The following is a 25,710-nucleotide window of genomic DNA, read 5'->3' as shown; positions in this document are numbered from 1 at the left end:
CCCCTCCCCCAGTGGCTAGTTAAACTCTGCCATTGCTTAAACTGAAGCTCAGGAAATGGCAACGGTATGACTAAAATGAGAAGGACCCTGCAGATGCTGTCACAGTCACCCCAAACCTCCCGTGAAAAAAAGAACAGACTAGGGATCCAGCTCACATGGTACTGCGGCAGAGGATCAAGGCTTAAAACTTGAGCTGAACATCAGCACCCAGATTCCACACAGCTAGCACGGTGGCAAGGGGAGAACACCTGAACTAGCAGTGCTTGTGATCCCCATGGAGGTACAATCATTGGCTTTGAGGACAGATTTGAGGTTAAACCCACCTCTGTCGCTGAGTGGCTGGGGCAATTGCCATTTGTCTTCTCTGCATCTGCCCTTTCTCCAGGGATGGGGCAGACTCAATGTCACACCCAATATATTACAGTTCTTCTGCTTCTTACATCTATGTCAGCCTTTGATTTTACTCAAAATATGGGACTGAAACCCAGGGCTTGAGCTGTGACTTCCTCTTTGGACATACATGATTTCACTCACTCATCAAAAATGCTTGGATTGTCTTCTATGTGCCAGATCCCTCTATGTACTCAGGCTACACTGGGGAAGAAGGACGAGAGAGGTTACCACCCTTGGACAGCCTACAGGCCAGCCACAAATAAACAAATTACATGATGTCTTAGAAGGCCCTCAACGTGCCTAGTGCTGCGACCCTTTAACGCAGCTCCTCATGTTGTGGTGAGACCCTCCCAACCATAAAATTATTTTTGTTGCTACTTCATAACTGCAATTTTGCTACTGTTATGAATCATAATGTAAATATTTTTGGAGACAGAAGTTTGCCAAAGGGGTCACGACCCACAGGTTGAGAACCACGGCTTTAGACTGCAAAAAGCACAGGGGATGGGGGATGACAACGGGAGAAGAACACTGGTTTTAAGGAGAAGATTCAGGGTGTGGCTTACTGTGGGCACACTGGCACAAAGCCTTGAAGGGAGGAGTCAGATTAGGAGTGATCCTGGGTGAGAGAAGAGCTATCACAAAACCAGGAACCCGCCAAGATCAAGAGTTCAGTAGAGTAGTTTGGGAGACAAAACTACAAAATGAAACTGTAGGGCTGGGGGGTGGAGAACATTAGCTGGGCCCAGCTTTAGAAGCTATTACAAAGGTCTGGTCTTGTTATTATCAATGAAGGCACACCATGAGATCCCAAGCAGATAAACAGTGTAACCTAAGATCATGCCAGCTGGGGAAACAGAGAGAGGTCACAGGGAGAAGCAGAGACCAATTAGGAGGCTACTGCATTATCCCCGAAGACGTCGGAACTGGACCAAAGTTGTGGGAATGGGAAGAAGGGATCAGACTCTAGATTTTTAAATCTTTCTTTGATGTTCTGCATCCCACACTGGAATCATTTCAGTACTCCCTTTCCATCTTCCAAGGAGATATGGAAATAATAAACACACACACACACACACACACACACACACACACACACACACACACACACACACAGAAACCTGTAACCCCAGCACTTAGAAGGAGTAGGCAGGAAGACCTGGGGTTCCAGCCAGCCTTAGCTCCATAGTCTCAGGAAGTGAGCCTAGGCTACATGAGACCCTGTCTCAAAATCAAAACTAAATAAAGAAACAAACACAGAATGCTTACACACACTCCAGGAAGTATGAAAAGACTCTTGCGATTAGGGGAATTTCATTAGTTTCAAATGCTTTGCAAATCCACATGGAATTCATGCCTATATATCTGTCCCATGTGGACACACACACACACACACACACACACAGAGAGAGAGAGAGAGAGAGAGAGAGAGAGAGAGAGAGAGAGAGAGAGAGAACAGACAGACAGACAGACAGGCAGACAGACACACAGAGACATGCCCATACCCTCAGAGTAATCTCTATAGCAAGACACACCTCCCAGCAGCCTGATTAACATCCTTCTTTATCACATGACCCTGAGTGGCTTCACTTAATGTGCATAAGCCTTTGTTCCTCGTGTGTAAATGGGGGCTATAAATTCTGATTATGAGAGTCAAAGGATGGCCATATGAAGGAATAGTGCCACATAGTACAGTTTCAAAACACCTTCATTTTCTCTCCAGTGCTGCACTCCCGGGACTCACACCCTGCAGACCACGCAGACTTCAGAGGGATCCACTTGTGGATACCCGTGAAGTATCCCCATTCCTATTGTTGCTTTTACTATCCTGTTTACCATTTGGAAAACAACTTCCTTGACCACACCCTGCTGGGACTGTGTCATTGTGCTTCCTCTGGTCAGTGTGATACCCTGGCCTTGGAGACAGCTTCAGGAACGGGAGGAGCTGGGACAGGGCCGAGCAGCCCATGGGAAAGCCTGTGCTGGCTCCTGGGGGCTGTACAACCTGGGTGAACCTCTCTTGGAGGGAGTCAGAGTCAGGGTGACCAGGCAATCCTGGCTGGATTCATTGACCAGGAGGCAGAGCTGGAGGTCAGATGGCTTCAGAAGCCAAGGCCTGACTGTCTCCCTGGGCCTGGGACTTGGAAACACAGCCTTGGCTGGATGCCATTCCTCATAGTGCCTGTTCTGTAAGGTCACACAAAGGGCCATGCTTGACTCCTAACACTCAGCTCTCCCCAGAGCAGAGGCAACCACATGAATGGAAGGGAGAAAGGGTGCTTGATAAAGCACAGGCCAGAGGGGAAGAGAGTGGATGACCGAAAATCTAGGAACGCAGTCACCAAGGCCACGCAGTAGCTTGCCTTCATCCCCCCTCCCCTTCTCCCATGGAAGTCTGTACTGTCTGTGTTCACAACCTAACATATGTTTAAAAAACACCTCCAAAGGGGAGGTTATGTAAGACCCCCAGAAGCTCAGGCCTCTGGGATCTTAGCCCAGGACCGTGGCCACCCCAATCACCATGCGGAGGTGAAAGCTTGATGCAATCTGCACGAGGCTTTATTATAGTTGTTTAACGAGCTAACCCCATGTTAGCTCGGGCCTTCCATCTATCCACCATGATGGATGGCTAGAAAAGACGGCTCGAAGAGTCTGCATAGAGATCTTATAGGGCAGCGTAAGGGGAGTGTCTAGGGGTATGCACAGGCTCAGGATTGGTGTGCCTCCAGGCTTGGAGGGTTTGCCCTGTGTTGATTAGTCAACTGGTTGTTATGGCCCATAGGTTGCTATGCTCTGCTAGTCATTGCTGTGTGTTTGTCCGTAAAGCACACCCAGAGCCATAAAGCATAGCACCACCAGCTAACTTCTGATTGGTTCCTTGCCACGAGGCAGGCATCTGACCTCTTAGTGACTAAGACAAGGTCAGATAAGCACATGTTCAGCTGTTACAGCTGCCAAAATGGGAGTTGGTCCCTTCAGTTAGAAGCTACATTGGCATGAGACGCCACTGTCATTGAGACCAGGACAACTCCAATTCAACTTCCATGAGGCTTCGGGGCACACAAGCCAATCAAAACCCCAATAAAGGAAAGGGTACCTGTTGTAATACATCCCAGGCAAGGACCCTACCCTACCCACTGGACTGCCCAGGCAGACAAAAGCCTGTTTCTTCCAGCCCTGAGTCTTTCTAAGGTGGCTCCATCCTCTAAGGCAGTGTTGACAAGCCCCTAGTGAGCAGCATTGTCAATCCCCCAGTTGTCTTGGGCACTATCAACAATGTAAGGAGAGTGCCGACTTGCAGAGCCACATACCTAAGGCAGACTGCTGTAGAGCACATGGGAATGCAATCATTTAGGCCTTCTCCCCAGCATTTCTGAAACATCACCATCCCCAAGGCCAAAGTCCACTTGGGACTAGTCCTTCTCCAGAATTCTAGAAGTACTACATCAAGGAGCAACAAGCAGTCAAATCATTTAAGTCCTGATCTTCCAGGTGAGAAGAGAGAGAGGCATGGGGGTAAAACAGCTAGTTTTTATCAATTTGTCACAAACTTTGACATACCTGGGAAGGGGAAATCTCAATAGAGGAATTTCCTCCATCAGATTGGCCTGTGAGCATGTCTGTGAGACATCTTGATTGCTAATTAATGTAGGAGGGCCCAGCCCACTGTGGGTGGAGCCATCCACAGGCAGGTAGGTTTGAACTGTCTAAGTAAGGTTGCTAAACAAGCCAGGGGAAGTAAGCCAGCAATCGGCATTCATCCATGAACTCTGCTTCAGTGCCTGTCTCTGGAGTTCTTGTCATGGCTTCCCTTGATGATGGACTCTAAGCTATAAGCCAAATAAACCCTTTTCTCCCTTAAGTTTCTTTTGGTCAATGTTTTATCACAGCTGAGGAGCAAACTAGGACAGAGAAGCTAGCTCTCTGGGAGGCAACAGAGCATGATCCACTTGTTCTAAGGCTTTTGCTGTGAGGGAGAGGAGGCTGTGGTCCATTCCTGGCCCCTCGTGATTGTCAATGCCTGCTGTTCATCTACAAAGGGAGCCAGCTTTTACTCCTCAGCTCCTGGAAGAACCAGGGGTATCAATGCCTGCTTTTGAGAGGCTGAGCAGAAGGTCAAGCTTCAGGGGCAGCGACTTTTGCTATCTTTGTCCCCATCTTCACCCAAAGTCACATGTCTAACCAAGAAGAACAAGTATGGATGATATCTCAACTCCCACTCCCATGGAACTTCATCCTTAGCAACCTGGGCAATCCTTCTCCTGTGGACACAGCCTCCAGCTGGCCCCAGCTGTCAAAGAGCATGGGTGGAGAGCTATAGGTTCTGGGATCCAGGGCAGACCTTCAAAGGTCTACCTGAAAGATCTGGTGCTGTGCAGCCTCCTGTGGCCTGCACAAGGAAGCCTGAACATAGAGAGCATGGACCTAAAGCAGAGATGCAAAACTCTTGCCTTCCAGGAAAGAGCACTGCCCCTATCCCAGAAAGCCTTTCTGGTTCAGGCCTGGGTACTGCCTCAGCCACCTGCTGTTACTTACTACTCCAGGCAGATGTACCAAACTCTGGACACCTAACATGGAAAAGCTTATTCCAGGCCTCCGAACAACCATGCTCACTGTATTACTACTGTGCAAGGTGGGGTGGAAGTTAGGGGTAAGGGGGAATGGGAGGGAAGGAGAGTCAGGGGTTAGAACACTTGTCTTCTTCAGCTCCATCCTTATTCTCCAGAGTGCTGCCCCCAAAGCCCCACCATGGCCTTCTCCACCCAAAGCCTGCTCTGAGGAGGCCACAGATTCATCCTATGTAAGGTGAGTACATGACAAATGCTCAACTCTTGTGCCAATATGTGAACTGTCTGCTGCCACTTAACTGTCCCTAGCACAGTCAGCAGGTAGTGGCTGCAAAATTGCTGGGGAAGAGCCTGAATCAAGCAGAAAGCCCAGAATAAGATCAACCTACTAGGAAGGCAATTGAGAAAGATAAAGATGGGGTAATAAAATCCACATTTGCTAGGAAATGCATTCCTGCATTTCTTGATCGTAGTGACCCTTGGACATCTCTCCATAATTCCCACCCCAGTTCCACTCCTTCTTTATTCTTCTTTATTCTTTCTTTCCCAAAACTCACTGCTTCCCCACACACACACACACATACACACACACTTCGGTGCTTCTACTGTGTTCTCTGGCTTTGTGAAGGAGAAACACTGAACTGAATTAGATACCAGGTCTCTGGATCCTAGCCTGGTTCTTCTAACCAATAACTGCTTCTCCTGGCTTAAACAATCCACTTGGCCTCTCCTGTTCTCAGTATGCCTGCTGTCAAATAGGAACAATCATATCACCAACAGCTCTTGAGAGAATGAAAAGCTGAGGAGGGGCTACCCTTCCTTCACCCTACCACACTGGCCCATGGTGTGCATTCAGAATTGGGCACTACAGTTTGAACCTCATGGCAGGGACCAAACAAGTCACCCAGGAAGCTGGAGCAGCTACACACATGGCTGTTCTGTCTTCAATGCTCCGGGTAGTCTGTGCAAGTTTTCAGACCTTAGAGAAATCTGTCTGGCTAGGGACTCTGGAGAGCACAAGGCACAGGCTGTCAGCCACTGGTGTCAGGTACTCCATCCTCACACCATACAAACACACACACACACACACACACACACACACACACACACACACACACGTACACGCGCACGTGTACGTACGTCATAGAGTCACTCAACCTCCCTTGTGTCTTAGGCAAGTAAGAAACCGGAACAAAAGTTCTAAGAAAAGACACAGGAGAAGGAAGGGCCAGACAGCCAGGATCCAGTCCACATCACAATGGGTGGCTGTCAGAAGGCAGCTCTCTGGGCAGCAGAGCAGAGCATGTGTGGTGTTGTGCTTGAGTCTCGAAGATCCGTGCTTGGGACTGTGGAGAGAGAGAGGTCAACCTGTGGCCAACAGGTTCCCTGTCCCCACCCACTGGGGAGGGAAATGGCAGTGCCAAGACAGAGGAACCTGTCATTAGCCGTCTGAGAGGCTCTTCCCCAGCAGACAGCCAGCAGCCTCTGCCAGAACTAGGATGTACCTAAAGCCAGCCCCTCGAGGAGAAGCCCAAGTAAACACATCCAGCCGCCTGCTCCTTCCCGCCCTGCCTTCCTCCTGAGCCCTTCCTTTTGTTTTCCTGCAGTTTCCAAACCACCTAGGTCATCACCATCTGGGCCAACACAGGAAAGGAAGACAGCTTGGCAGGGGAACTGTGAACTGATCACTCCCACCCCCAACATCCATCGTTCACTAAGGAATACCCGAAACACACACTGGCATCATTGCTCAACTTAGAGGTCACCTGACCTGGGTACCCCAGAGCTAAAAGACACTACTGAAGTTCCTTTAAACTGGTTCCCAGTGCAATCACACCAGCCAGCCTAAACAATGACCAAACTTAAATATTTTCCACCCACATTAATCAGCTCAATGATTCCTTAATGACTTCCGAAGAAATGTGTTAAAAGAAAGCCTGTGTTTGTTTTGATTCAGCTGGTCTCTTTCACCCTTGGTTAAGGACCTCATTGTCTCCCAGTGGCAAGGAGCAGCTTGGGGTTTTAGGGAGGGAGTAACACACTGTGGATGGGGCTGGTGACCAGGTCAAGAGCACTAGTGTCTCTGTTAGTTTCATCATCCACCTAAGATGGAGAGATAACCTTAATTGATGCCTGCCTAAATCACAGGGTGATGGTGTGGTTTGGGGGGTTGGCACCACTCTGTGCCCTCCCTGGTCCTCCTTGGAAGGTATAAAACTCCAATGACCTTCATGTAGCCAGGAAAACAGGGGTCTCTCTCAAGCCCCAGGAACAGAGTAAAGGGAAGAGCGCACCTCTGAACTCTCAACAGAGCAAAGGGAAGAGCGCACATCTGAACTCTCAGAACGGAGCCCCGGAACTATAATCTACTTTGGTGAAAAGGCAGGCAAAATCTGTCTTTCTGAAACAAAATAGCAACATCACACCCCTAAAATAGAAAAAGCCACATCCAATGCTATGTTTCAGACACAGGAAGCCTGGCTCCCACTTGCTCCATGAATCTGGATCATCCTTCTAGGCTGTCCCCTGCTGCTGTGCCTGAGTCCAGAGAAGAGGGGAAACTCCATGAAATTCCATGAAGGAGGGGAACAACAGAACATTACTCACCCAGCTGCAGTCCTGGAGAGAGGACTGAGATGCACACTGCTCTGATAGCATCCACTCCTCCAGAAATCCCTAATGAAGAGCTACATAGGAGGCAGGTGTTAAGAAGTGCTTCTCAGTCCTGCCTCCTTTGTAGCACATACACACATCACCCAGGCATCCGAGAGTATAGTATCTCAGGTTGCAGTGATCTGTTCTCAAAAGCCTCCTACCCCCACCCGAGCCCCACACCACCACCAATCTCTCAACCGCGGTGCCTGACCTGAAAGACTTAAAGACCAGCATGCACTTAGCAATTTCTAAAAATGCCCAAGTTAATCGGTATCTGGGCCTGGACCCTTAGCTATAACCCTAAGATGCAAAGCACAGCAGAACACACATGCGCATAAGACAAATCTCACTCTGAAGGCAAACTGGCAAAAGCCCATCGCTAGGGTCTGAATTTGAACTGGCCATTGGGAGATGGTGAAATCTTTGGGATGGGGAGCCTAGTGTGAAGCATTTTAGTCACTGAAGGCATGCCTCTGAGGTAGACTGTGGGGCCCCAGCTCCATTTTCATCCTCTCTTGCTTCCTGACCATGGGGTTAAGCAGTTTGCTCTGCTATGTGCACTCACTTTCGCTATCTGGTATCTACACCAGAGACCTAGAAGGAGAGCTTCCTGATCATCAACTGGAACCCCCAAACCACCAGCTAAAACAAACCTTTCCCTTGGAGGTTAATTATCTTGCGTAATTCATTATAATGCCAGCAAGCTAACAAACACACCTTTTAAAAAGAAAATAACCACTATCACGGGTAAAACAAACTTAACATCCATGAGAAGGAAACTTCTGGATTTAAAAAGACTTTGCTGAACCCCACTTAGATGTGGAGTCACCCTCAAAGATTACTCACCAGCAACCATACGTGGGTATAAACATGCACAACCAGTTGTGCACATAGACACGCACAATAATCAACTTATGGATGTATACACATTATAGACTAAACAAAGGCACTCATGCTCACACACACTTTCCTCCCAACTCGGCCACAGGGTCGACAGTCCAACTGAGAAGCTGAAACAGCTAACAGAAACGGCGAGGGAGACAACAGTGACTGGAAAGTTCCTATGGTGAAGGAGAAAGGGCTCCCTGACATGAGCTTGATGCAGGAAAGAGATGGGTAAAAGTGAAAAGACTATCAGCAGCGTGCGAACGAAGTCATTGTAAGCACTGGCTGGGCCTCGCTGGCTCCCACACAGACAAAATGCAGCTAGTCTCCAGCTGGTTAAAAATGTGCTAATCTGATTAGAGAATTTTAAATTTGGATTCACTGCCCAGTTCACCAATACATGGGGGAAAAACCTTAAATCTTGCCCTCACAGCTCTCTTGCCAAAGTGGCCCTGAATCTGCCAAACACTAAAAGGAGGTTTTGATGAGAGGAATGTGTCAGTGGGAGTGTAATCAGATAATCAATAAATACCTGTAGCTAAGCCCCACCCTGTAGACACACAGATAGAAAGAAGTCTGATCCAGTGTGGGTATCAAATAGCCTCTGTGAAGACAACATCTAGGTGTGTGAAACAGCAACAGATAGCCAGATGTAAAGTTTATGTTAAGCTGCTTGGTCAGTACTGTGATTGGTACAGATATTCAGAAAAGGGATTGATTACTAGAGGTAGAGATAGGATGTCCTTCATCTGGCATATGAAGGAAACAAGACTTGGATAAACACAAAGAAAAGAAGCACGTAATTGCTCAACCCCCGTTCCCTTATCCATCTGTTTGGCCCATTATCCAGATGGGGCTCTGGGTGAGAAAAAAAAAAAATTCATGTCACTTCCCAGGCTGACTGTCCCTGACAATTTCCATTTTACTCCATAGCCAACTCTCAGTTACTTAAGATTTTATGAAAGAAAAGGTGTGTGTGTGTGTGTGTGTGTGTGTGTGTGAGAGAGAGAGAGAGAGAGAGAGAGAGAGAGAGAGAGAGAGAGACAGAGACAGAGACAGAGACAGAGACAGAGACAGAGACACAGAGAGAACACTAAAAGAATTTGTATTTCTGAACCGAATTGGATCGTGCTGTGAAAGGCCCACTCGTGAAATGTGACATGGTTCTCCAATGACCCTTCCTAAACCATCCCCCATGGGATGCACGCAGACTGTGTCATTTGGAGTCAATCAGATGTCACTGGAGATAATGAGAGTCAGACCAGGGTAGGGCACAGGAAGAAAGCATTCCCGAAGAGCGCAGTGAGTGATGCAGCAGCTTGCAGAGGCCCCTTTGTTGTTCTGACTTCCTTCCACTACCAGAATTGTCAAGCTGACTGTGAGGTCACGTCCACCCACTGGGAAACATCTGGCCGAGAAAGGTGCGGAAAGCTAGACCTCCTCTTCGTTCCTTCTCAGTGATCTCGGGAATCTCCGTTTGGATAACTGTCCACAAGGCCTGGCCAACAATTTCACTGCTCACCAGGGCACTGGTGGCAGTGCCAACAAACAGCTCCTCACCAGAACATTCCTGGGACCCAGCTCTCGTAGTGTTAACTTCTCTGCAAATGCTTTGTAAGACCATTCCTCTGACCCTCAATAAAATTTAGATATAATGACTAGAGGAGGAAAAATGTTCCTGTAGTGTATTTCTGGTTATTAATTCTGTATGGAATAGAGGTCAATATTACAAGAGCTACACCAGCATTTGAGCTCTTTGTGAAGCCTGAGCCAGGGTAACTGCATGTTCTTGTCCCATATAAACACCCTGTGGATGAATGAGAAGAAAGATCCAAAGTTTTGAATAAGCAAAATAAGGATGCTGAGACAATGCATTTTGCTAAAATACACACTCTTCTGAATTCTGAAAGGGCTTGAAAGTGCTCGGTAAGGGATTAGCTAAAGGGAGACATTGCTGTGTAGACTTTTCACTTTTGTAAAACAGCTACAAAGAACATGGGTACCTCCAGTTAGGGACCTGGGCCCATCCTCACCACCTTCCTTCCAGAAAGAGATAATTACTAAGAAAAATATTATATATTTACAACTTATTTTCATAATTATTTATGCAGCTCCCTTTAAATTGAAAGGTACATGCACATGGGAAGCAAATCCAAAAATCAAAGTAGACACAGTAGGGCACTCCCCACAGGTCCTGACGATCCCCTTTTGTGACGTTGTTAGGATTTGAGTAGAAATGGAAAAGATACCTATGATGTATGACCCAAGATAAGTTGTTCACTCCTACCAAAAAGTACCCTGACTTGTTAGGCCACCTAAGGGTCTGAGGTTACATCCCCAAGTTTAATATTGGGGTTGTGCCATGCTGCCGCTAGCACTTTATGGTATTGTGATTTTCCACAATGCCTCTCTCTGGGTCTCTAGAAATTCTCTAGAAATGTCCCAAGGCCCCACACAAAGCAAATCAGTAGGAGAGTAGGCTAGGAGGAAGAATGGGACCAACCCGAAAATGTATTTTGACCTCTTAACTCCAACAAGAAAGTCCCAGGTTGGATTCTTGCTCAAGTCTTCATTCAGAGTTGGTGGTGTTCTACCCAGCCCTCAAAACGAGACTGGAGTCAGAACATGTGTTTTTCAGGTAGCTAACAACCTACTCTTTTCCCTCTGGCTGATTATCCTGGCCTGGAGTTTGTAGTAAAAGGGAGAGTTAACTTGCAATGGCGTCTACAGACCTCACGTCTATCTGCTGCAGCTCAAGGCTTCAAATCCATATAAATATGGGTTCAGTTTGGGCACAGCCAATGCACAAGGAAACTGCTGTGTTTGCCAGAGTATCTCCCCCATATCCCGTGTTTAACTTTCCCAGTTGCTGCCTGGAGGCAGGGATGGGGAACTGTAGTTGGAACTGACCCCTGGAACTGCAAGTTCATTGCAATAAGGTTCTTAGTTCTTTCAGCAGCTTCCAATTACCCAATGTCATTCCATTTCCCAAACTTGAGTAGAGCCTTCTGGAAGAAGCGGGAGATGGGAGGTGTCCAGAAAAGGGGAAAATCCCCTTCTGTGCATTAAAGTTTTAAAAGGCAAACTCCGCCAAGAGCTGGGTTCTGGGAAGGAGCTGTAAGGGAGCCCAGGATCCTGTTGGGTGGCCTCATCTTTGAGAATGGGAAGTGGGGGGTCAATGGTCCAAAGCCGTATTTCCAGCATCATCAGAACTTCAGCCAAGATGCTTGACCTTTTTCATAACCCCTTCCCCCCACCAAATAAAAGGGAAAGGAAAAGAGGAAGAAGCGAGAGTGTCGTTGGCTTGAGAGAACTCCATTTATTGAATGAATGAAGACTTTTGAAAGCAGACCATGAGAGGTGCTGCCGTACCACATACCAGCCTTCTGGGGAGAAGAAAGAATTCCAGATAGAGGTTAGTTCAGAGGTAGTGACCCTCAGTTCTGCTGATTCAGGAGGTCCAAATGAAGCATCCCCTGAGGTCTAGCACACCTCATGTCTATAACCCAATATTCAAACTCTCTGGCCGGCAGTCCCACCTTTCAATAGGCATTATTATGCTTTGTTTTGTTGTCAAGAAAAAAAAATCTCTTCAGAAAGCCTGATTAATCATGAGGCACCCCCCTTTAAAAAATAAAAAGAAATAAAGCAAACAGTGAAGAATTAAGTAAAAACTAATTAGAAACACATGCGCAGATTTCTCTTAAAGTTTCTCACTGCTCCAGAATATATGAAGAGTAAGGCGTTCTCTCAATCCAGGCCTGAAGAAAACAGGCCCTGTGAGTGATAGGTTTCAAGGGCTGGCCCTTCAGATGGCCCAAGGCCAGAGCCACAAGGAAGAAGGGCGTGGCTCCAGCAGGGATCAGGCTCCTCCACATGTCTGCTCCTCATGGTGACAGACATCTGAGAGATGCCAGAGGTTCCTTCATCCCCAAGGCATTCAAGACAAGTCATGAGGCAAGAAATAAGCAAATCACAAAATCTAAAGGGAGAAATTTTAAGTGTTTATATACATGTTGGCCTTGACGTTGGCTTAAAAAAAAACAATAGCCTAATTTATTCCAGCATACTGAATACTACTTTCCACTCCTAAAACAATACTGACATTAGGCTTCTAGCATAGAAGTAATTATTTAACCTTACTTCTGGATTGCCTACTCACCAATAAATTTTCCCAACTTTGTAAAAGAAAGGGGGGGGAAGCAGAGAAACTGAGAGTTGAGATTTGCCGTCACCTCCCACTTTCAGTCTGTTGCAGGTTTGAGTTCCCCTTGTAGGTGTGGAGGTCGGGCCTCACCCCCCCACACACACACACATCTGAGACGTAGATAGACGCTTTCATGCGACTGTATATACATGGGCCATGCTCAAAAACTGAACTCTGGTTACAACGGAAACCAGTCAGAAGATTAATTAGGCAATTGTTTAATCAATTTATCCCTAATTAAGGCCCTACCTTGTCCTTAATTGTCTGCCATAAGCACATCTTCCTTTGAACTCAAATCTTCTGCCTTTATTTAAAAGGCTTTTAGTAAAACATGTGCTTGAATTCCTTCTGATAAGTGAGGGTTCCACCCATCTTGTATCAAACAAGTGGCACTTAAGTGGAGCCCGTATTTGCACCATTCCAGTCAGATTCTGAAGTCTCCTGGTGGCCTGTATGCTAAAGCCCTGGTTCTCTGTGTGTCACTCTTGGGAATGGAAAAACTTTAATGTGGGGGACACTGAGAGGGTCTTAGGTCATTGGGTGGCCTCTTGAATGGGATCGTGGGGCCCTAGCTCTCTCCTTGTCCATGCAATGTACAGGCCACACAGGACAACCTCAGGTGTTGTTCCTCCAGTACTATGAACATTATTTTTTGATAATATTTTTTGATAAAGAGGGTCTCTCAACACATAGTGTATGATGGCTATCCAGTGAGCCCAAGGATCCCCCTGTCTCCACCTCCCAAGGGCTGGGATTGCAAGCAACCATCACCACGTCCTATTTGGATTTTTTTAAAACTTTGGTTCTGGGGATCATACTTGGTCCCTCATCACTTAAAAGGTGGGGGAGGGAGTGCTCTATTAAGCCATCTGCCCAGGCCCAGCTTGAGACTCTTTCAATGGGTATGTGAAAGTTTTCTCTCTATCATGAAAGAGATCCAAGACTTGCTCTTCTCTCTCAACTGAATTAAATAAACTACATGTTTCCCCAGGTCCATCCTGACTCCAAGACTCACTGAGTCTGGGCAAAAGGGGAGAGAAAGAAAGGAGGAACCTTGGTGCCAGAAGCCCAGGGGAGGGATTATACCAGGGGCAGCCGGAAGACCAACTTCACAGTAGTTACTACAGCATCCCAGGCTGAGAACTTCCAAGGGGAGAAATTGGCAAGGGCTGAGGCTGTTTGGAGAAAAGTTATCGGGAAAGAAAGTGATGGACCAACTAAGCCTACACATTTTCCAAACTCCTCTGGACAGCAACAGGCCTGGGTTTGGCTGTGTGGATGGGGAATGTTAGGAAGCCATTTCAGCCCTTTCCCTTCAGTATAAACTTGACCTCAGTTATCCTGTGAAGAGGTCCTTGCAGAGATTTTGCTGAAGAGCCCATGGCAAAACCTTTTAGATTTACTTTGACAAAAAAAACCTGTCTATTCAAAGAGACAAAGACCACTCTGGGTATTATAGTCTGGGAGTCCCCAATAGTACAGAGGGTCCCCAAACTAATCCTGCCACTTTCTCATGTATAAATTGGATTTATAGGTGTCTCTTAGGCTGCTGGATAGATCAAACAAGTCAACGTGCTTAATAATTGCCCAGCACTGGCATCAAATGAGGGCTGTGATATTTTGTCTATGATCTAATAAATAAAGCTTGCCTGAAGATCAGAGTGCAGACCTAGCCACACTATTCAGCCATAGAGGCCAGCAGTGGTGGTACACACCTTTAATCCCAGCAGCCACACTAGTTAGCCAAAGAGGCTGGGCAGTGGTGGTACACACCTTTAATCCCAGCACTAGAAAGGAATACAAGGCAGGAGGAGACAGGAGTCAGTCAGTCTGCAGTCACACTGAGGACAGGATCGCCGCGCCCCCCCCCACCCCGCCTTGGTAGCGGTAAGAAATCTCCAGTGGTGAGCTGCTTTGCTTTTCTGATCTTCCACTTGAACCCCGATATCTGTCTTTCTCTGGGTTTTTACCATTCGTGCTACACATGGTTCAATGGATGACATTTATTAGGTAGTCAGAAGAAATAGAACTATCCATGCAGCTCTAGGTGGGCTTGCCAAGGGCACAACCACACACAGTGAATCTCCTAGAGAGCCCCTTTTGTTCCCTGTGCAGGTCAGCCCTAAGGTACAGTCAGGAGTTAAGTAGGAGGCTTCAAGAGCAACAAAGAATAAATGAGAGCCCTGGTGTATGAGAGGAGAATTCCCTGCAAGCCCATGGGAATGCAGCTTTGCAGCTGCCCGGATCACCCAACCCTATTCCCCAGTGACAAAGGTCAGCTGGAAGCAAGGCAGTCAGACGAAGGAGGGACAAAGGGCGGGAATTTGGGTGTAAATCTGAACATGATTCAGTTGGTCACCAGCTTTTCCAACACACAGGGACCACTTTCACAGAACCTCCAAATTACACAATCTCTGCCAACAGAAATAAGTGTAGACTGATCCTCATGGCCAAAGGTAACAGGAATCTCAAGTCCTTTCGAGTCATCTTCCTTCTCCTCCTCTTCCTCTTTTTTGTCCTCCATTGATGAGACTTCAAACCTTAACATATTTTTACAGTATTTTGGATATGGCAAAACACAATGTATCCAGCAGCGACTCCCCAGGAGTATAACTGTGAGGAGCACACACTAATCCAAGGACCCAGGTGAGAGGTCAGCTTGCATGCTGGAAGCCCAGCTAACGCTGACCCCCACCACCCCACCCCAGATGCCTGGTGTGCAGATCTCCAGATGAAAAACAGGAACTTGCTGGGTGGTCCTGAGGGGAAGGCAGGCTTTAAAAACAGGGAGACCTGGACTCGACTTTTATGATTCTTGGAAAGGACTTAGGGTTGTAGACTGCCCTTGCTGTCTGCAGGAGGAAGGGTACAAAACCCATGACCCTGGGACAGAACATGGCAGCCTGTAGCCCATCAGGGAAGGTCTGAAATCAGACAGGGAGGTTCTTATCTTAAACAAGAGGCCAGGAACTTGCTGGAAGCCAAGAGAGGTTTGGAACAACATCCCAACCACCATGGAGAGATGAGAGAAGGGAGGAGCAGGACACAGAAGAGATTCAGTTAGAGTTTTCCCTGGGCTGGGGCTTCAGAGTACATCTACACCCCACCCCAGGCCCTGTGACAAAATACAGAGAACAGCACATGCTCCTAAAGTTGTGCAAGTGGCATAGCTATCACACTGATGACGGGTTTGGGACTAGAGTAAATGCTGTAAATTCTGTGAAGGACAGCTATCAGTACTAGGAACAGCTGCAAAGCCTCTTGCTGGCATGGAATCCTTTCTGTACTTTGATTACTCTTTTTGCAAACTTAGACTTCAAACTGATTTCAAAGTTGTCAGGGATCATAATTGGGTACTTTAGTGTCTCCATGAACATGGGTCAAAGATTCACACTCTACACAGCACTGGTGACAGAGACAGGCCAGCTCTGAACTCTCATATCAGATATGTGTTTCTTTTTTGGCCTTTGAATAACAAGACACTTAGCATCTTACATCCAATATCCAGACACGGGAATTATACATCACAAGGAGACACATCCTTTAGCTAGGTATAATGTCACTATACGTCCAGGGAGGTACCCTCTCCTTACAGGTCTGTCCCTTACTGGAATATGCCCCCTGTGTGCTCTTCTAGTAGATTCTTCTGGTTCATTTTCCATCATCAGAGATTCTAGATTCTGGTCCTCACCAGCTTAGCAAGCATATGAATTAGTTTTAGTGTGCCAGTCTCCATGTCTCACCCTGTTTCTAAAGGGTGTTAGTTGTTGATATGTCTTTTATGCCTAGATGTTCATTAAGTCCATTCATACACAAGAAAATGATTGTAAAAAAAAAAATCATTGTGACTTTCCTTAGGAGTAGAATTTCCCCTTATAAGGTGATCTGTGAAATAAACTTGGAATTCATTTCACCCCTACTGCCAGCACACGCAGACAAAATCCAGTGTTGAACAAGGCCAGTGGAAATAGCTGCTTTTTTTTCTTATTCTTTCTTTCATCCATTTTTTATAGTCTCAATTCTCTATGTATGTATGTTGGCTTTAATGTACAGAGTGGCTTGCAGCAAGGTGCCTCCATCCTTGGTAGGAAGCCAAGGTCCACATGAAAGCACAACATTCTCCTTCTAATATATTTACCTTTCACATGCTGCCTCCTCCAAGAAACCTTCCTAGATTCCCCCTCCCTTCTCAGATTCCAGTCACTGAAGCTCATTTATACACAGGTATTCCTCCTCCTAATGAGCTTCAGGGGTGCTGCCAGCCTTCAGTACCTCCAAAAGATCTAAAAACTCACACTGTAGAGACTCAGAGAGTAGCGGGTGCTTGTTAGATGGCCTTGGACAGGAACTGTGAGGATGCCTAACCCAGGATTTCCCAAAGAAATCCTTCCCTTCTCTTCAAAGCTATGCCAGAGCAGGAGCTCAGGCACCGGAGGAAGAGCCAGCCTCACAGAGGTCCTCCACAATCATTCACCAGCCCAGCTAGCTACTTCTGTCTTGCTCCTGAGATCATAACCAAGGCACCTCTATGTTTGAATCAAAGGAGGTGTCTTGGTTATGGAATCAATAACTGACATTTTAAATTAAAAGGAAGAGCCCTGTACAGTTGGTACTGCTTGTTAGACTGGAACCACCAACCCTTCCCAGTTCCTCTTACCCTGGATCCCTCAGTAGCTCAAGGAGAGGCCTATTAAGTGTCTCCAAAGCTAGGCAGTACAGGAAGCCTCATGGTGCAAACCAGCCACCCAGCTCTTCCCAGCCCTGCTCTGACATGGCTAAATCAGAGACATGTGGCTGGCTCCTTTTCTGACACATGTGTCAGCTCCTCTCTTTGGCTCACCACCCCCTCAGCTTAATGTGCTCCTTCTGCACAGTCCCCGGGGCTGGCTGCCCTTCACAGTGGAACTGCTCTTGACATATTAAATGACGACCCCACATCCCACCCATTTGCCACAGATCAACACTGCTTTGCCCTGGTGCGTTTTCTTCCCATGTGTGTGGAACATATATTTGAAATGTGGGATTGCAGGGAGGGCACAGATAAAGTGTAGTACCCCAATGCACAGAGGAGGGCTTGGAAAGTCCCCTCAACTAAAGAATATCCCAGTTTCTCATTTCAGCACCATGTGGGAGGAATAGTGTGTGTTATATCTCAAAAGGCATGAGCTATGAAAGACAAAGACTGACATGTGGACATTCATAGCAGACTTATTAAAAAAAAAGCCTAGGAAAATGACTATCCAGATGCTAACTGATCACTAGAGTACACTATTTTCGCTGTGGCAGAATAGGATGCCACCACTAAAAGGACTTACACTCCCCTGAAATGCAATATGACATGGATGAACCTTAAAGACAACATACTAAGCAAAAGAATCCGGGAAACATCATCACTTATATGATTTCATTCCTGTAGAATATCAAAGAACGGGCAGAAAGTTGAGCTAGTGGGTGACAAGGGATGGGGAAGAGGTGAACGAGGAAGGATCGTTCCTCCTTGAAGTGATAAACGTGCCCTATGCATTGAAGTAACAGTTGCGTAGATGTGATGACATTTAAAGCCACCAAATGATACACTTTAAAAAGGTGGATTCTATGTTAAGTGACTTGTACCTCAATAAAGCTATGTTGTCAAGAATGGGGGTATGGGTGGAGGAATGGTGGCTGTGCTGGTTTAAATAGTAACCTCACCAATGTATGAACAATGGAATCCCCAAGTTAATGGTTTCTGGGCATGGGATCTTCTGCGTGTAATTAAGAATAGATGAGGGCTGACCCCTATGTTGGCATTAATGGCTTTAACAGAAAAGGGACAGGGACCACTTGCTGTCCTGTTGCTTCACCACATGAGGTCCACATGTTAGCAGGCCCTCACCAGGGGCTAAGCGTGTGACCATGGTCCTGGACTTTGCAGGTCTCCATACTCTGAGATAAATGAGCTTCTATCCTGTGTACACTATTTAACCTCAGATATTTTGTTATGGAAATAGAAAATGGGCTAAGATACTGGCTTAGATGAGAAATACAATGCAAAATGAAACAAGCCTCTCCCTTAGAATCCCATAACATTCCGCACTGGGCTAGCTATGAGAAGAGCTTAAATAGTTGGTCTCCAGGAACTAGACTGTATACAGAATTAATCCACTGTCATTTGCTGCCACATCTCCTGAGGTTCCACGAGGCACAACCACAGCCATTCCCTCCTCTCTTTTTCTTGGAAACACTCTCTCATACACACACTTCTTGTGAGATCTAATACCACCCCCCTCCAGCTTGTTTCATTATGTCACTCCCTGACTCCCCACAAAAGCCCCAGGGCCTACAGGTACATGACCTCCATAATGTAGATAGGAAAAGACCAAAGTCCAACGAAGCTGCATGGCTCACCATAGGCGTGGCAAAATGTCCTGAGTATTTATGAGATTCCACAAAGGGTATTAGACTAAACAAAGGCCCTACCTATCATCTTGGAGTCTACAAAGCTAACTACATTCTAGCTGGAAGATGTCAGGGAACCCACACAGATAAAGGGATGCATATTGCTGCTATGTGGTAGCTGATAGACCTCCATTCTTGATTTGATGGTCAGCAAAGGCTTTTCGCATGGGGCATCACTTGGACAGAACCTTGAAGTTTGTGAGGAAAGGAGAAAATGGACACCTTAAGAAACACTGCTCTAGGCATTCTGCTGACACATTCACAAGCCCTGAGGGAGGGCCAAGCAAGGAACTTCCTCACTGTATGGCTATGAGTTGCATAATTATCGTTCCAATTTTCAGGTGGAAAAAGAGAGAGAGACACAGAACACAAGGACATAGTCAGGCAACCTGTTCCCCTTGACCAAAGCCTGTCCAGCCTCCAGCCTTGTTTTGCCCTGGTCCATTTGCACTCATGACCCTTCTCCACACTGGCCTTCTCTCTGTCCATCAACACAACTTAGTGGGTCTCCCTTCCTTCCTTCCTTCCTTCCTTCCTTCCTTCCTTCCTTCCTTCCTTCCTTCCTCCCTCCCTCCCTCCCTCCTCCCTTTCTTCCTTAATATTCTTTGCTCAGCGAAGCCCCCCACCTCTCACCGTTCACCCTCAGTGCTCCTCCAACTAGTCCCCAAAGGCACCTCTTGTAGTTCTTTTAGCTACGCACCCATCCAGTCTCCCTCAATAAGCTTAGATTTGATGCTGACTTCCTGCCTTCCTCAGTTTCAGGAGGATATCTGATCCCCCCCTTTAGCATTTCCACTGAAATAAATTACAGTTCAGGGGTAGGAATGTGCAGTCAGTGTGTATCTGTTGGGTTCCACACTGGTAAATTCAACCAGCCACAGTTCATAATTATTTTTAAAGTGTTTTTCAACCATAATGTGTCGGCCAGGTTTTCATCACTGGGATAAAAGCTGGCATTAATATCTCAAAGAGCAGGCAACATCTATGCCAGCTCATGGTTCAGTTCATCCGTGGTCAGTTGCCACTGTTTTTGACACAAGGCAAGGCAGAATATGTGGCAGAAAAGACATGATTTTAAATATATGGTAGGATATTCATTTGTTTCATACAAACACTGCTCCATTTTATGCAAGAGATTTGTGCATTCTTAGATTCTGGTACCCTGAGGGGTCATGGAACCAAGGCCCTGGGGACATCAAAGGGCAGCTGCAAGGAGTTCTACACACAACACACACACACACACACACACACACACACACAGAGAGAGAGAGAGAGAGAGAGAGAGAGAGAGAGAGAGAGAGAGAGAGAGGCTTTTAATTGAACTGCATTGAATCTCCCAGCTAACACTTTTATTTTTATCAGTTTTCTTGAAATGCACTGAAGATGAGATGAACTGAATGCATTTAAACAGTAAGCCCGGGTAAGTTTTAGCATATGCTCACACCTCCACAGTACTCAAGGCTGTGAAATATCACCTCTCCCCTGCCCTTGCCACTCCCCCTGTATCACAGCAATTGCTGTTTTACTTGTGGACCCTACAAATTAGTTTATATTTTCTAGAATATCTTATTAATAGAATCATAAAGTATGTCTTGTTTTGTTTGTTTGTTTGTTTTGTAGAAACGGGGCATCTAGCTTCTTTTACTCAGCTTAATTTTTGCGACACATTCATGTTTTCTTTATATGGCTAACCTATTTTCACTGTATGTATAGACTAGTTTGTACACCCATTCTCTCTTGATGAGCATTGCTGGTTTCCAGTTTGGGTCCACTGCAAAGAAAGCTGCTACAAAGAGTCCTGTACTGGATTCTGAAGGGCAACACTAGACATTGAATGATGGTGCACATCAGTTAATTTCCTGGTTTGTGAGAGGCTTAAGACCTTACAGTCAGGATAGCACTGGAATGTAGTGCTGGAGTGATGGGATTTTAAGAAAAGCTTTGGTTTATCTTGGGTCAATACCTAAGAGTAGAGTGACCACATCAGATGGGCAGTTGATGGTTAGGTTTTTAGGACACTGTCAAAATATTTTCTAAAAAGGTTGTATGGCCATTACTGCCCAAATCCAAAACCTTGGACTTTCCCATCCTTTCTAGTCCAGCCCAGTATTTCCTGTTCTGCTGGACCACTAACAGCCTCGGGGGCAGGAGTCACTTTATCCTCTCCTTCCTTTCTGCTTTATCACCTGGTGCCTGGAGACTTGAGCTTTTAAAGTTGGAGGGCCTAGACAGAAAGATGGATCTCCCTCTGATAAGCAAATGCTTGTCTTTCTTAGTTTGACTCACTCCCATCAGTTTCATTCACCAAGACAACAGTCAGCATGACGTTTAATGAACTCCATTGGTTGCCACCTTCCCCCGTGGCCAGTTTCCACAGTCCTTGGTAGCTCCAACTGTGTCTGGTATGCAACTGGAAGTCGGTAGTTCCAAGCTGCTTAGCCACGACTCTGGTTCTCAGCAGCGAGTCTCCTCTGACCTTGTCTACATGAAACCTGATTCCCACTGCTCTTTCCCCATCTATCCTCCACCCTTCCTAGTGCTCCCAGGGTCAACCAGCCATTCCAACTAACCCTAGGAAGGCTGTCCTGATGAAGCCAGCACCAAAGTGTTCTCTCCACTCAACCCAAAGAGAACCACTCTGAGCCTTTTCTGAAGTACCACCAAGCCCAGGATGACTGGTTCAAGTGGCCATTAGTATGTACAAACCCCAGTGTTGAGAGGATAGTAAGAGAGCATCAGCAAATGCTGTTCTTATATAGCCCAAGGTCCTGTTCTGCAATTAAGATGTGGTTACAACAGAAATATCACGAAGTAACCTAATAACGACTATAAGAAATTTGAGCTAATGCCAATGGTTGGAGGAGCTGGCACTCGGGGAAGAAAACACAAGGAACATGATACTGATAAGTGATTGTTTCTCACAGAGCAGCAGCCATCACTGATACTGTGTAATGAAGCACTGTTTGAACAGGTTGGATGTACTGCTGCACCAGGGACTGCCTCAGATTTATCTTTTTATCGTACGTGTAACCTAATGGAAGTGTATCATTAGACACACTTCCTTGCCCTCACTTTTCTGAACTTCGGGAATATATCTGCATTTATTGAGTACCAATGTGTCCCAAATTTACAAGATGATCAGCATCACCATCCCTGATGTCCTTCCAGTCTGAAGGAGGTAACGACAGAGAAACAGCACACTAAATGGCTGGTACTCTTGGGACATTGAGGACCACACATGAAAGTACAAGCCAGCCAGCTCTTAGTGCTAAGAAAAGAACACCAGAACACGCATGGGACACAAATGACACCATCATCCATGCATGCTCTCTGAACCCCTCAGACCTTGCTGCCAAGGCCCCCACCAGACCACTTATAGCATCTCCACCTGAAGCCCCTCCAGGGTCTCCACTTTGAACCTGGTAAACCCAGTCCCCTGAACCCCTCCCTAGCAACCAGGACCCTATCCAACAAAGTCCTGGCAGCTTTGTGCTTCAGTCCTCTGCCCAGCTTACCCCTGGCAGCACCACAGTACCATGTCGTAGGCCATATGGTAGTACAGCTGACACTGTGTGACGCAAGACAGCTTCTCTTGCCAGTCCACGTCAGCCCCAGCCACGAGTACACCATGGCATTTAGACTGCAGCAAGGGACCTTTGATTTAGAGGGGGAGGCTAAAAGGGAGTCTGTAACATGTTCAAAACACCTACATGAAGGATGAGCAGGAGGCTAGGGCCTGGGGGCGGGCAGAGCCATCACTATTTATTTATCATCCTTCTGGAGAAAAACCAGGCCACCCAAGAGGACTAGGTGAGCGTGCACTCTCAGAGCCTGAAACTCAAGATAATACTTTCTATCACAAGATCTAGGGTTTTAATGGAAGGAGAAAAGAAACCAATGGGGAGGAAAGAGAGCAGAGGTCCCAAGCCCTGATAGCTATGGCCAAGGGTATAAGGGCTGAGATCTCTCTTCCACAAGGCAGTACAGCCTCTCTACAAATACATTCCAACACATACATACTTACATATGAGAGCTGCTCTTCGATCTAAGTCATATGCCCAGCCTATCTGCCTTTCCAAACAGCTCATGGCTCTGCCCCCAAATTATCCAATCCCACAGCTGCTACTCCTATTTTAGAGACATTTCATTAGCGCTGGGTAACTAGCACCGTCTATTCCCAATATTGCAGAGCCCACTCCTGCCCTTGAAGGCAAAGTTACAAATGGAAAAGCACTGAGCAGTGAAGGCAATGTGTGTATGTGTCTTGCTCCCAACTCAACTGCAATTGTTCTTTTTCTTAAACTGGGGAGATGTGAGTACAGATTAAATATTAAATATGCAAATAATACTTAGATACTCTCGTTGAATTTGTTAGCTGTGGCTATGGTTTTGTGGTTATGAAAAAAAAAAGTGTCCCATGTTGTGGTAAATACTTGGGAGGGTGGTATTGGGATGTCTGGAGATGGCTGAAGAACACTTGTGGGAGAATGAAGAAACAGCAGTGTTGAAAATCTAGTCCCTGGGAATATTGAGCTCATTGTTCCATTCTCCTTATTTTTACAGGCATAAACATTTTAATAAGAAAAGTAGGTATAGATCAGCAGTTATGAGGACTGGATGTTTTTCAAGAGGACCCAGGTTTGAATCCTGGCATTCTAGGACTGGCTGGAACTTCAGTCTGGGAGGAGGGAGGTGGGGATCCAACGCCCTCTTCTAACCTTTGTGAGCATTACATGACCATGGTGCACAGATGTACATACATACAGCCCAAACAGCCACACACAAACAAAAATAAAGGTTTTAACTGAAGCTCTAGGCAGGGAATGGTTCTAGCCACCTGTCACCCAGGGAGAGAGAGGCAGTGGGACTATAAAGGCTCTGTGAGTATAAAATGCACAGCTCAGTCAGGTTGGATCAACCACAAGGTGGTCTTGGGGCAACCCAAATCATAGCCAACCATATCACAACAGCCACAATTATTACTGTATGTGGAAAAGACATGCACTTATTAAGTTTATTGGGATACCAATACATAGGTTCCATCTAAAAACACTGCCGGAGTATCTCCACATAGTCTTCATTTGGGAATGAAATAATCTTTGTAGAACTTTTCTAACTCCCTGGCTGTCCAAATGTGATCATTCCTAGACCCAGGCTTCCATGTCTCTAGGGAACTTGTTGGATATGCATATATCAGGCTCTGACCCAGACCAGACTGAGAAACTCTGGGGTGGGTAGAGCCCACAAGTCTGTCTTAATTAGCTTCCTTGTGATTCTGGGCTCACTGCCCCGTGCTGCCAGGTGACCCAGACATTACTCAGTGCCTGACATACAAGTGGCGGCAGCATATACATCCCATATGGGCTCATACAAACTTAGTCCTACACTCTCTGCCTTAGCCAAGAAAGCTGGTGGAGGAAGGAAAGGAAAAGGTACCACCCTGGTTAAATGTGTATGCCTTCCGGGAGCATCCATAAACCTTTGGGACCCTCTCCATAAATCTATGGTCAAGGAAGCCCAGTAAACAACACCTCCCACTGCCGTTCAAAAGATACAAACACTATTAAAATGGATGGAATCACAAATGGCTTACATAACCCACTGAGTCCTTGCTTCTCAGCACACCCAACCAGGACTCTCCCTCAGCTGGCTGGCAGTTTCCACAAGCATACTGAGGTAGGGGTGGGGAGGTGCCTGGGTCAGGGTGACTTGACCGCCTTGCCTGCAGCTATGAAAGATAATACGCCTGCAGGTGCAGGAGGAGAGAAGGACCTGCGGAAAAGCCGGTCCTCGCTGTAGTGTTTAATTCCTAAAATCACAGAATGTACCGGATGAATAATGGAGATTGCTGAAACCAGCACTTAGATTCACAGATGGGGGCTAAAAAAAAATCTCAAAGAGGTACAGTGACTGTCCTAGCAGCAGACAATGAACGGGTACCAGAAATTCCAGCTCCCAGGGGTCCCCGTGTCATGGGTGGGCCATGAAACATGGAGGGAGGTACAGGTGGGCTGTCTCTGTGGATATGGGAAAGAAGACAAGGAAAACGCCATCTAACACAGAGTTAAGACCCTTCAGCCGGTAGATAGATGCTCTAATTACAAGCCTCGTGGCTTTGGATGAATTAACTTCTCCATGCCTCGGTTTCCTGTTTTTATAACATGGAGACAATACCTCACAACAGGATGGAGCAGAGTCTGAGTGAAATCAGATTAACAGCACACAACAGTCACTCAATAAATGCTAGTTATTGACGTGGGAGAAACATGTTTTAAAAGCTCGCCATGATCTGGAGGGAGGAGCTAGAAGGACATGCAGAGGTTAATAACAAGAGATTTTCACTCCTTTGTATTGTCAAAAATGTTGTTTTGGTAAATTTTCAAGTCAATTACATTCATCAGGGAGGAATTAATCAAATTCTGTCTCCCCAACCTAGTGTTAAGTGCTGCCGAAGAGCCTCCTTCAGAGAACTGTGGCCTTTGATTAGATTAGAGGAACCAGGGCTACACACAGCAACTGGTTAGAAACCCAATTAGTACCTGATGGCAAGTAAAGCTTTTATAT

General features: G+C 46.4%; 1 protein-coding gene across 1 annotated transcript in view; it reads right to left on the bottom strand.

The window, feature by feature from the left end:
* Prkce (protein kinase C epsilon) overlaps positions 1 to 25,710 on the bottom strand; it is a 515,489-nt gene that overhangs the window by 388,610 nt on the left and 101,169 nt on the right. The gene's annotated exons all lie outside the window — the stretch shown is intronic.

The sequence above is a fragment of the Cricetulus griseus genome, chromosome 5 (assembly GCF_003668045.3).
Source record: "Cricetulus griseus strain 17A/GY chromosome 5, alternate assembly CriGri-PICRH-1.0, whole genome shotgun sequence".
Lineage (NCBI taxonomy): Eukaryota > Metazoa > Chordata > Mammalia > Rodentia > Cricetidae > Cricetulus > Cricetulus griseus.
Note: the sequence above shows the minus strand (reverse complement) of the source record. Positions and strands in the feature narration are given on the sequence as shown.